The 11,311-nt window shown below is 45.6% G+C and overlaps 1 pseudogene; it reads right to left on the bottom strand.

Moving 5' to 3' along the window:
• Positions 1-2,495: 2,495 nt before the first annotated feature.
• Positions 2,496-3,287, bottom strand: LOC142435844 (thyroid transcription factor 1-associated protein 26-like; annotated as a pseudogene).
• Positions 3,288-11,311: the final 8,024 nt, after the last annotated feature.

An 11,311-nucleotide genomic window follows, 5' to 3' on the forward strand; every position in this document is an offset into this window, starting at 1 on the left:
TCTCTCCCATGTCTCCCCAGAAGTGTTGGTCCTGTTTTCTCTCCTCCAGATTGTTCATCCAGCCTATCTTATTTAGACAGACCTGTAGATGTAATAACATACACAAAACAAAACAGCAAAACCAAGCACTAAAAGCAACAAAACAACCAAAATCCAATGACAATGAAAGAAAACAACTCAACAAGAAAGAAGTGGCTCATCGTTAGTTCAAGGTCGGTTTGTTGGCCTTTAAGAGTGTTTTCCAGTCCAGTCTGTTGGTGTACCAAGTACTGGCCCCAAAGTCATCCTTTGGCATTCCCTGGAGACCTTGGTGCTTCGTTTTCTTTCTCTTCTGCTGTACCCCCTTAGTGTTATGCCTCGGTGTGGCAGGATTAGTTCGGGCGCATTTCCCACACTGAGTCTTCAGTGTTGTCCCCTCTAAGGCTATGGGTCTTTGAGGGGTGTCTTGTCTCATCGTGGGGCTGGCCATGTGGTCTTCTATGTGGACTGGATTCTCTTAGTGGGAACATCATCCTCAAGTCCTGGTGTGCCAGGATGTGCTCCACATTCCCCTCCTCCCCCTTCATCTGCTCCATGTGCTCCGATCAGATATGTCCCTCTCTCAGAGCTGCAGATTCACTGCCATCCTCTGAAATAAAATATTTGGCATGGGAAGGGGAGTTGGGTGGGAGGATCTGCTCAGATCATTTGATGGTTCAGGATAGATTGACTGTTCGGCTGGGGACAGGTATGTGGGGCTTAGGGCTCTGGCTCCCAACACTGGTTGTGAATATGTCTTTGTTGTTAACCAGTTGTGTGCCTGTGGGTCAACACCTGTGTCTTTTTGAGTGAGTTTTCTCATCTGCAGAGTAAAGGTAATCCATTATCCAGACTCCCATGTCACCAATTGATTGAGAGGCACTAACCAGAGCCTGATTGAAATAGTGTGTACCTGTCAGCCGTGTTCTAAAAACACCTTAAAAGTCTTAAAAACACTATAAATGCCTTAAAAACCCTAAAACGTCTAAAATATTTCTAAAATGCTAAGACCACCCCTAAAGACTCTCTAAAACATCTTAAGACCATTAAATACATGGTAAAAGGCTTTCTAAAACACCCTAATGCGCCATAAGTCTAATTTTTTTTTTATCCTGTGAAATCACCCTTTATTGAAATAGTACACAAAGGCTACTCCATGATGTGAGTGGCACCTTTGTTTGAAAACCAATCTATTTGAAAACGAAAGGTCAACAATTTCTCAGAAGCAAAAATGAAGAGGAGGAGGAAGGGAAACATACTGCAAAGGGAACAAACGAGGTGCAATCTGGAAGAAGGTCGACACAGTGTAACTAATGTCAGTGGACAATTTGTGTGAGAAGTGTAAAAGGGTAACCTATCTTGTGCAACCTTCTTTAATAAACTCAGCATCTCCTACTGCATTCTGTCTGTCAATGCAATAAGCTGGGATCGTGCCAAAGCAATCTCTCTGGCTTCCCCTTCAGTTATGTGGCTGCTTTTCCCAAAGTAAAGATCGCAGGTCTTTCTCCCCATTGCATTTTAGAATGCAGAATCAATTGATAGTGTACATGGAAGTCCTACTACAGCTGTAATGCAGTTTCAGGCGACATTCGTTACCACTTTTAACATTTCATTACGCAATCACAATTTTTAAATGACTGTTATTACAAACCTTTTGCTTGCAATGATTGTTGCCAACATGTTTTTCAATGATTGCCAAGAAATAAGCAGAAGAAACATCCCAGTACTTGCCTTAGTTCCCAAGGGCACCAACAGGGGACACATTTCAGTGACAGTGTTCTTACAATACAGTTGCACAGATCTGGAAAGCTTAATTCTTGTTGCAACACTACTGGTTTACATGACTATCGGAATGACCAAAGATTAAGAAAGTATTTCATTTCTTTCAGGAAATATTTACAACTAATGACTGAGTCCTTATGCCCACATCTGCTCTTAGAGATCATATCCTTATATAGTGGGCCACAAGGTAGTTGCAGCACTACTTGTCCTGAATAAAATTTCTGCCCTGATATTTCTAGAAAGTCCATCTCCCAGCAAAATGCACTTAATTTAAAATAAAAGCAAAGCAGGACTGTTGGCCTCCATTGTTGAAATGAATCGCAGATCGCAATTGCTGAACACTGTGTAAATTGAAGCACTGCATTAAAGCTGTTCCTATAAAACATTTTGTACTTACTTTACATATTACAAAAGTATTTATGTTTGAGTCTGCTCCCAAATAGAAGGTGCTTTCGGTTCTTCAATCTATTTTTCTTTAGAAACAAATTAAAACAAGTCCTATAATGTACAACCTGTATAGAAAATGTCCTTTAAAAAAAGAGCATTTGCAACATTTTACACTTAGTGTAACTTAGCAATACAGTTTATGCTCATATATTTAGCTGGCTGTTAAGAGGCACATTGCACAAGAAAGTTTCAAAAAGTTTGTGAAAGATGTACTGAAAAGACAATGGAACTTTCCCTTGGAAGATTTGAAGTCCCCTTGTCCATTCAGAAATAGTCGACATATGCAGATGCTTCAGCCACTGATTAAGGATGTATCTGATTTAATTTCCTGCTTGTATTTTTTGAAGAAGATATTCCATTTGTAAATTCAAATTTGGTTGGCCCCTTTTAGTCTTTTTGCTTAATATTTTGAACACTTCCATTTTCTTCTTTTTGTAGAGTCTTTGAGCTTCTTCTCGCTCCTGTTTCCTCCGCTCAAATTCCTGTTTCTTAGCAGCACGTTTGGCTTGGATCTGTGAATTTTCTTCCTGTGCTTTCTGATTGGATGTTTTCTTCCTCTTTGTCTTTAGGGTAGCAAAGGAGTTTACTGCGGTGCTACAATGTTCTTCTGGAAGAGGATGGTCCAGACTGCACTGTTCCTCAGACACAGCCTGGTCAAGGCTGGCGTGATCTTCTGGCAAAGGTGGTGCAACTTGTCCTTCTGGCAAAGGCTGGCGAACTTTTCTGATTTGTTTCTTGAGCCTTTCTTCTTCAGCTAAATAGAGATGGTTCAGGTGGTCTGGGTATTGATCTGTGAACTGGGATTCCCGTGAGGTTTGAAACTTTCTTTCCTTCCAAAGCAATTTCTTGTAACTGCTGAATCTTTAGCTTTCTTCGAAGTGCAAAGCCTTGCCCCTCGCGGACGCTCCCCGAAAAAGCCTTCGGATGATTCGATCGCCACCTTCTCTGTTTCAAGTCCCTCTTCGTGACTTCCACTGGAGAAAGCGCTTCGCCACGCAAACCCCGACTCTCGGCGCGCAGCTTCACCGGCGCCATGGCGGAGGCCTCGCGCCATAAGTCTTAAAAAAAACTCCTTACGTCCCGAAAACATAATAAATGCCCTAATATTATGCAAATGCCTTAAAACGCAAAATAAAGAACACGTGAAGCCCTAAAAACACGCTAAAAGTCTTTTAAAACCCCAAGAACATCCCTACAAAGCAACCCGAAGCACTATAAAACCCTGTAAAAGTCCAACAGCCTAATAGACATGAATTCACCATGAAAGCAAAAAATAATCCAACAAAACCCTAAAGCCCTGAAAACCAAAACCTAATCCCCCCAAACACTCTAATGCCTTAAGAAGCACCCTAAAATTTTAACAAAACACTAAAAGCCATAAAAACACATATAAGCCTAATAAACACCCTTAAACACTAAAATCACCCTAAAAGCCTTAAAATGTCTGAAAAGCCATAATATTCCCTAAAATTCAAATAACACTCTGAAGCCACAAATAACACACTAAATGCCTCCCAAAACATGTGGAACTTCCAAATCATATCCCTAGAAGATTCCCAAACCATGAACTTCCAAAACCACATAAATGCCCTGAAGACAACATGAAAGCCCCAACAAAACATAAAATGCTGGGGAAAAACACATAAAATATTTTAAAATACCCTAAAATCTCTAAGAAACCCTGTAAGATCACTAAAAACACCCCTACCTGCTAAAAAATACCTATACACACCAAAAAATCACCCCTAAATCCCTTGAAAACTCCCTTAAACCTTATAAAACACCCTTAAAGCCCAAACTACCCTAATGCGCAAAAAAAATAAATGACCTTAAAGCCCTAAAAATCACATGCCACAAAAAAATCCTAAATGACCCCAAAATTCCAACTCAAAGCCAGCCTACAAAGGGCTTCTGTAGGTTTAAGTCTTTTATGAGAACAGTTTTATCTTTCTACCAAGGAGAAGTTTGTAGGTTCAACCCCTGACCTATGCCCTTACCATATGAAGTTAGTAATCAGTGTTTTTGCAATTCTTTGAAGAAAGATGAGGGTAATTTTGTCAGGAGTGAATTAAACTTGTCTAGTGCCTTGAGTAGAACTGATAACTGTACTACATTGAGTCGTCTGGTCAAGGAGCATGGGATATTATCCCATTTGCTGAGGTCACACTTGATTTCTTGTAATTTCTGTAGTTTTCCTCATATAAATCTGTTGTTTTTTATTCAAGTATAGATATAGATATTTTCATTTACACTTGGCTATTGTAAATGGTACTACCTGAAAATGTGTATTTCATTAATTATTATTTCTTGATCTATTTCTTCATCCTTCGAAATATTATCAGTTTGTTGTGGTAGATAAACATTAGGACTTTGCATAACTTAGAAATATTACATTTCACGGAAACATCATATTAATTATGTCAACAGAGCTATAAAAGGAATGTTGCCCTGAATATCTTAAGATATGACAGCTGTTTCATTGAGAAATTGAGCCAGACAGACACAATGTGATGTAAATTTTGTTATTTTCATGTGGGTTCCTTCACTCTTCCAAAAAAATTAGTTTCATGAGCCCCTTGGGGAATGAGTTTGAGTTCAGATCAGATGTATATTTATTTATTTGAGTCCTGAAGCCCATTTGATGGACTATTCTGTTGCTTCCAAAGTAGTCAGTCACTTCCCCACCAATTCAGGAATTTGTCCGAAGCAAAAGTAAAAGTGTGGCGGACGACATTTGACTGCACACCATCTAAAATCACACTCTAATTTGGTGTTGGCAGTTTTACTTGAATTTCAATTGTAAACTACACTTCAGAGTTTAGGCTAGTGAAAACGTTTCAGTGGGGGAAATTTGCACAGAACTACGTGCAGTTTGTGATTCTGTTGTTCCCAAGCAAGGCTATGAGGACAAAGATGCACAAGCATGTGGGGCACTGCAGACAATGTGTGAAAGTTTCCAGGAGCTCAGGGGTGGACAGTGGCTGCTAATTCTCCCGTGCTGGCAGTGAGCTATGTGGGAGGGCTTTGTGTAAGGTCCTTGTGAGGTCTCTGAGAAGTCTCCATAAAGGATGCTGAGAACTTCATATGAAGTCTCTGTGCGAGGCCTCTGAGTCTCTCTGGAAGTCTCCAAGGAAGTATGTGTGTGAGGTTTCTCTCTCGGGTATGTGTGAGTGTCCTTGTGAGATGTCTGCTGAATTGTGGGGGTTGGGGGGCAGGTGTTTCGCTGAGGTCTCTGCAGGTCTGAGTGGGCTTCCCTTTGTTTGACCTCACAGCACCATATAAGAGGACCTGGTGGCAGGGGAAAGGGAAGGGGCTTGGTTCATGCACCCCTTGCTGTTCTTTCAGGGTCTTCTCTCCATCTCCGTGCACTTACCTAGCACGAACGGTAGTGTTCAGCAGCGGGTAGTCCGGTGTCCAGCTCTTCACACTCCCTAGGAACACACCCAAGCTACCTGCTACCCAAGAGGCCCCAGATCCAGGCTCTGCAGATCCAGAATCTGATTTTTTACTGCCACAGACACTCCAGAGGCTGCCTTGGCACAATCAGGACTCCAGAAACAACATCATGCTGCTGTACCAGCAGTCTCTGGGGCCTATGTCCAATTCCCTCCTCCACCACGGGTGTCAGTCCCCCCCCCATCCCACACACACACACTTGGTGTCCTGACTGAGGCATGGAGGTCAAGGCTCAGTGGATGTCTTCCTCGCCATCCTTTACTGTTTAGTTCAGTAAACAGTAAACCCTGGCCCACCAGGGTGTTCTTTTAAGCACATGAGAATTTACTCTAGCGGATCAACTAATCATATTTTGGGGGGCCCTCCTGCGCCTCCTTCTATAATCTGGTGCCCAGGAAATAAAACCCTGTGTTAGAAGCACAGAGGAAACACTGACCACTATTGAACTGTTTTCCCTTATCAAGACAGGTGATGTCTAATCTCCGTGCACATCCTGATTTCCCAGGAGTCTCTAGGGGAAGGGAAGGCTGCTCCCAGTTGTGACTTTCTTTGCAGCACTCAGTCCTTAGAAGCCACTCTCTCCGGAGAACATTCCTAGAGCACGTGCACGTGTGTGTGTGTGTGTGTGCGTCCGTGTGTGTGAAGATCACCAGCCTGGGGTCATGTCTCTTGAGAACATTCCTAGAGTTTGCGTGTGAGTGTGTGTGTGAAAACCACCAGCCTGGGATCATGTTTCTTGAGAACATTCCTAGAGCATGCGTGCGTGCGTGCGTGTGTGTGTGTGTGTGTGTGAAGACCACCAGCCTGGGATCATGTTTCCTGAGAATATTCCTAGAGCGTGTGTGTGTGTGTGTGTGTGTGTGTGTGTGTGTGTGAAGACCACCAGCCTGGGGTCATGTTTGCTGAGAACATTCCTAGAGCATGTATGTGTGTGTGTGCGCACGCGTATGTGTGCATGTGAAGACCACCAGCCTTGGGTCTTGTTTCGTGAGAACATTCCTTGAGCGCGGACACGTGTGTGTGTGCATGTGTGAAGCCCAAAAGCCTGGGGTCATGTTTCCTGAGTCCTGGCATCCCTGTTATTGTCTCATCCCCACTCTACCCCACCCTGGCTATACACTCATTCTTCCACCACACAGGAGATGGAAATCAAGTAAAATAACAGTTTGTCGCCCCACTAAGATAGTATTGAGAAAATAACCTTCCCTGCTTGAAAACTGTGCCTTTGCTATACAACCTAGTGCTCTCTGTAGGAGATAAAGTTCTGCTGTGGGGGCAGCTAGCTAAAGCTGGGGTGAAGCACCTGGCCGATTCCCCTTTGTAAGCCTGTGTTAGCTCTGCTTGTGTCTTGCATCATTTCTGGGGATCCTCATGCTCTTTGGCCGCCTTTGCTACTTCCAACACTTTATATTCTTCTTCACTGTATCCTTCCCTACCCTGTGTCCATGGTGCCTAACCATTAGTGGTTATTACACAGACACTCATCCTGTACCACTCAGCCTAAGATGTTGCTCCTTCTCCGGGTTTATATACAGAGGAAGGCATGTGAGCTGTGAACCAGATTTTCCCTTGGTGCAGTGGGTGAGAATAGTCCCCCGCTGGCAGCCTCCCTAGCAGTTCCCACCCACATGTGTCAGACCTGGGACTTCCATCCTGGAGGCTACCCTAGGCTGGGAGAGAGGCAAAGGTAGCAAAAGATGTCATTTCACATTTTGTGACAGGTGTATTGAGGCGGAACCTCCATGCCAAACTTGGCAGCCTTCATCAAATGCACATGTGGGACTTAGACAGGCCGCCACATGTCTCATGCCTGCTTGGTACCATGAGACGCTACTTTGGTCTAAACCTCTTCTGGAGCCTGCGATGGAATTTCTTGGCTGGATTGCGCCTCTCAAAACCTATCAACTGCAGCCACATAACGTTGAAGACAAAGTAATGGCACCAGGGAACATTCTTCACTGTTTTGGGACCTTCTGAGGTTTTCACAGTAGGGGTGTTACCATAAGTCATAAGAGGTGCAAAATGAAGAACTTGGGATGGAAGTGGGTGGGAAACACTGCTGAAAACCTCCTCCAGAGCCCTGCCCTTTGAGAAGTCAGAGCTAGCACTCAGAGAAGGAGACGCAGTATCTAACATAGTTAAAGGTATATTATGCCAACCTCGTCAATGAACTCATGTGGGGTTAATTGAAAGGCAGGGAGATCAATGGCTCTGTGAGCCTAGACTTTCTGGTCTCTTGCTCTCTGATAGTGCCACCAGGGTGGATATGCATTTGTTAGGTCCCTAAAGCAGCTGGAAAGACTCATTTCCTGGGAGATCCCTGAGGAGAAGCCGCATGGACCTACCCTGTTGCAGCCCTGGTTTCTGCAGCAGCCTCATGGAGAACCTGCCAGCGCACGGACTACAATTTCCTCCTGCAGTCATTGTCTCCCCGTGTGTTTTTGGATTGTGAGGAGGACTTTGTAGATTGGTGTCAGACACATGGGATACTATTGGACTGGTGGTCTTAGATTGAACTGGGTTGGGATGCTTTTCAATGTTCACTTAACCTTTATATAAAACTCATAAAATATGAGTGTATGAATTTTGTTTCTCTAGTCTACACAGACTAACACACATGACACCCCCTCTAGATCCCGCCATGCAGCACAGAAGTCACACTTTAATGTAGGAGGGGGAAAATCTCTATTATGGAACAATGAATATCATGGCTGAGAGAAGCCATTAGCCTGTGCAGAACAGGCTAAAGTGGCTGGCATGGATACTTTCCTACTAATCAGAGCAGAAGAAGCGTCTTCTAATTTGCCAGATAAGACATATTCTCGAAGACAGTGACGTGGGCAGTGGTAAGGGTAACTGGAGTAAGCCCACCTCCTCCGCTTGTGCTGCTGGAAGCTGACTGGGCACACAAACACCCTGGGGGGCAATGCCTGAGTGTGGCTTCTGACATTGAATCCCTTGAACAGACAGAAATTTGTGAATATATCCCTGATACAGGTGCTCGTGGTGGGAAGGCTCTGGCAGTCAGGTATCGCCTGGCAAAGGCAGGGTCTCACACTTGCCACTCTCCTGTGTTCTACAAAGAAAGGAGCCCCACATGTGGAGGAACATCCATTAACTGAGGCCTGCGCTTCTTTTCGTGAACTTGACATTGACGCAAGATACTCCTGTTGACAGCCTGGTGTCCCCTCTAGGACTTGGCCAACATCTGTCGTGAGCACCTGAGCCTCCGTGACCTTGTTAGGAGACACTGGTTGTCTTTGAAGGGGCCTAAGGCTGTGACCACAGTGTAATACGGGCTTTCCTTTTTGCAAAGGATCACCGTGTCCTGTAGATTATTTGCTGGAGCAAATCCACTGGACAAAGTGCTTCCTCCATTTTTTGCAGTGGCCCTCAGCAGGAAGCTGTCCCTTCTCTGGTGGGAGCTTTGAGGACTTGATCTCAAGGCACTCAGCCAATGCCTTGTCTTGCACAGGCTGGCTTAACCCACAGACTTGGGAGATGCCTCTTCCTGCTAATCCTTTTCCATGCTCTTCTGGATTAGGCCATTTATGGGTCTCCCTCTTGTCAGTGGGAACAGCATCCTTCCTTCTCCTTGTCGAGGGGTCCTGAAGGTTGGGGCTTTTGAGCTTCTGCTGCCCCATGTAACTTGCTCTAGCCACCACGAAGCCACTTGGCCCTTGACATATTGGCTTATCCCCAGTGAACAAATGCTGGGGGTGGCAATGGACCACCCGAGAAGGCAAAGCATTGGTGGCAGTGAGCACATCAGTGGTACAGTCCTGAAGGGGCCCGTCTACAGGACAGCATGGAGAACCACCCTCTGCCTCTACGTCCACCTGGAGCTTAATCTCACTGCACACTCGTGCTGTAAGGCTTGGCTTTTCAGGAACTGGAGCACACTTTCCAGGTAGCAGGAAACTTTTACTACATCCTAGAGCCTCGAAGCACCCCCGGTCCACATCATTGGTTTGAGATTTTGCCAGCACACTGGTTTTGAAAGTGTCTAGCTCTATTGAAGAAGACTTCTTGACCACCACCAACCCTGTCTCTTTGGCTCTTGAAGATGGGCATTCAGAGTTCACTTCCAATCTGGGGCCTCCTGGGGCACAACTAGCACCCTCTTTCCTTGACCCCTTGCTGGTCAGTACTGGATTTGAGGTTTGCTCTAGGCTCTCTCTCTGGACACTTTCATTCTGGAAGGTTCTGCCAAGGATACTGGGCATGAAGGCTGGAAACGGCTGCCTGAGGGCCAATGAGCATCCACTGTCATTATCAAGTGGGGGGTAGGCTGGGGTTCCCTGAACAGGCTCCTCTGTAGGGGAGCAATCAGCAAAAGGACTCTCCAGGGTAGGGCTTGATTTCTTTGTGGTCACTCTCTCTCCCCAGTCTGCCTGACAGGGTTCTCCCAGGACTTGACAGCCTCAGTTACTTGGTTAGTTGAAGACTTAGGGGTGGCTAAGCAGGTGGACTGTGGAAGGGACATTGCGTTGTCTTTTCTTGTCCTACAGAGGTTTGTGGGCTCAAGGACTTTGAGGGGCATGCACCACCTCTGCCTCATTTGGAGCCTTACGATATGCGAGTCCAGTACCTGTTGAGTGCCCGGGCTGAGAAAGGAAAGGCTCTGCGTTGTGTTCAGGAGATCTCCCAGCTCTCCCCAGGAGGCCACATTGACAACACGTGGATGGGTCAGGGAAATAGACAAAGCATGCGTGGTCGCAAGACATGAACGGCAAACAATGCCAGGGATCTGATCCTTTCTAATCTGCTCCACCTTCCTGCACATGTGGACATTCAGGGTGTTTTCCAGTAGGATTTTGTTTGGACCCCTTAGGGTGTAAGTTCCTGTGCTAATCCCCTTGTGTATCCTCAAATCACTTAACTCCTTTGAGTCGGCTCCCGGAGTTCCTTTTGGGCAGTAGTTTCCTGATCCACGGATAGATAGATTACATTTGGATATTTTCCTCAAGTAATTCCCTTGTCCATTGACCGAGTTGTTCCTCAGCTGGACACCGGCTCTGCAGCACGCAAGCGACGGTCCAGGGTGTGTGCATCTTCCTGGGGACACCGTCTTCATTACATTCTTCCCCTGCTTGTCTCCAGGTGTGTAGCAGGAACATTCGGGCTGCTTAATATCCAGACAAGTCCCTGGCCATTTTTCCTGAGGTTGCTTTAGTGTCATAGACTCAAGAGTCCCATTGCCAAGGGGCCCCTGCAATTGAGGGAAGTTCTCTTGGCGGTGGAGCTCCGATTGCTTCAAGCAGCCAGGAAGCTTGTGGTCTGTCTTTGGGGTCTGGACCTTCTGATTATCCTGGGGATGAGTGGGGCTGCGAAGACAAAAAGCTTCCTAGGGTCGTGGCATCATAAAGGGTAAAGAACTCTCACTTTCCTGTTGTTTCTTTAAAAAATGGCTTTCCAGCTGTTGAAGTGAATTTGGAACGCGTGATTGGGACTTAGTGTGGACGGGAAGACAGGATTCATCACAGGGACTCTTGTGTGGAGGAGGAAAAGGTACTGCGAGTGGGCCACGGGGCTGTGGACCGGGCGGAGTCAGGACTGTAGCCGCCGGTGGGGCCTGGGCTTGGCATGCAATTGGAAGTAAAAGTTG

This window comes from Tenrec ecaudatus (genome assembly GCF_050624435.1).
Source record: "Tenrec ecaudatus isolate mTenEca1 chromosome 2 unlocalized genomic scaffold, mTenEca1.hap1 SUPER_2_unloc_13, whole genome shotgun sequence".
NCBI classification, from domain to species: domain Eukaryota; kingdom Metazoa; phylum Chordata; class Mammalia; order Afrosoricida; family Tenrecidae; genus Tenrec; species Tenrec ecaudatus.